The sequence below is a fragment of the Chinchilla lanigera genome, unplaced genomic scaffold, assembly GCF_000276665.1.
Source record: "Chinchilla lanigera isolate Chin_1 unplaced genomic scaffold, ChiLan1.0 scaffold00017, whole genome shotgun sequence".
In the NCBI taxonomy this organism is placed as follows: domain Eukaryota; kingdom Metazoa; phylum Chordata; class Mammalia; order Rodentia; family Chinchillidae; genus Chinchilla; species Chinchilla lanigera.
This window is the reverse complement of record NW_004955418.1, coordinates 17,227,217-17,229,040: the sequence shown is the minus strand read 5'-3', so window position 1 is coordinate 17,229,040 and position 1,824 is coordinate 17,227,217.

Sequence of the window (1,824 nt, the reverse complement as noted above, 5' to 3'; positions counted from 1 at the left end):
CGCCTCCCAGCCCCGCGCGCGCGCCGCTCCCACGGCAGGGCGCGTCCGGCTGCAGACGGCGGCGGGGACCCGCAGCCCTCGCGGAGCACCCCGGGACCATCCTTCAGCTGCTAGGTGGGAGGGCGCGCACCAGCTGGGTGGAGCGGGCAGGGCCCGAGTCAGCTTGCTTCTGGGGATCCGGTCACTGTGGTCCAGGCAGCTAGCTCCCGGCCGGCCTCTGGGTGAGGCCAGATGCAGAGCGTAGGAAAAGCGACTGTGCGTCCCTGGTGGGTCCCGTGAGGCTCCGAGCGTCCAAATCGCGCGCGGAGCCCCATCGAATTCTAAGGCTGCACACGCGTTGCTCGCGCGCTAGGTCCAGGAGGAGTTTGGTTTCTTCTGTCTCGACTTCATCCCCTGCATTCACCCGTCCACGCTCTTCCCTAGCGTGGTCTCTGGTGACTTCGTTTCCGATTAGGACCTAGCAGCTTCCAGAGCCTGCCAGTAAAGCCAGCCCCTTAAGTTGTAAGTTGGAGTTCGAGGTGGACAAAGACTGGAAGGGTGAGCGCAGCCTCTGACCTCACTTGGCATTCAGAGAGTCATGTCCTTTTCCTACAAGCGCGTTTTTTTCTTTACCTAGTTCATTTGCTTTGTTGCAAGGCAAAGGTAAAAAGCTTTTTAGCTCACTGAGACTTTACTTCTCCCACATCTATTCATCCAGGGTCTTCTGATTCTATAGCAGAGCCTGGAAAGACGGTGACACTGGGCCCTGATCTCCTTCACTGCAGCCCTGAATATGGAAAACAAGGGAAGGTTTCCTACGTTTCAGCACCACAATTTGAATACAGCTTCTCCTTCAGTATGCCCCTGAGGTGTTAGTAACCTAAACTTTGTTTTGTTTTCCTTATCCTTAAAACAAATATTTATTTATTGAGCACCTACTATATGTCAGGGGCTGTGACAGGCTCTGGAAATAGCTGTGAACAAAAAAGCAGAGTTTCACTCACATGAAGCTACTTCGAGTTGAGTCAGGGAAGAAACAGACAATAAACAGAATTTCTACCAGTGAAAAAGTCCCAGGGAGACAATGAAAAGGTGTACCATGATGGAGTGACTGGAGCGGAAGTGTTGCCAGATAAAATGGGGGACATCCAGTTACATTTGAATTTTAGATACACAACAGTAATTTAGTATATGTATGTCCCAAATATTACATGGAACGTATTTACACTGACAGTGTTCATCCAATGTCCGATTTTATTATTCTTATATTTTTTGCTTGCAAAATCTGATAGCTTTATATGGAGGGGCTGGGATGAGGGTCGTTTTGTTTTGTTTATTTTACATTATGTGTACAAGAAGAGTGTGTCTGAGAGAACAAAATCTGAGTTGAGACTTCCAGAGGATGAAGAGCCATGGAAGGATCTGAGGAAGAAACAGTAGGTGCAAAGACCTGGAGGCAGGAATGAGCTTGACTGGCTATGGCCAAGGACAGATGGAGACCATCAAATGGGACGGAGCAACGGGGTGGGTCAGTAAGAGATGGAGTGGAACGAAGGCAGGGGCATTGCTGGAGTGGGCTCTATAGCCATAGTGTGAGATTAACGGTTCCAAGAATGAAATAGGGAGCCATTAAGAGAATTTTTAAACATAGGAGTGATGTGATTCACTAATAGTTGCCTCACAGGGCTATTTCAAATGTCAAGGGGAAAACGAACTTGGTTTAGTGCCCTGCATATAGTTGACACTATTGTTATCTGGCAGATAGGGACAGTATTTTGTAAGTTTATGAAAACTATGCTTTGGAAAAAGAGACAGTAAGTGTTGTAAAATTGTGGGCTGTATTTA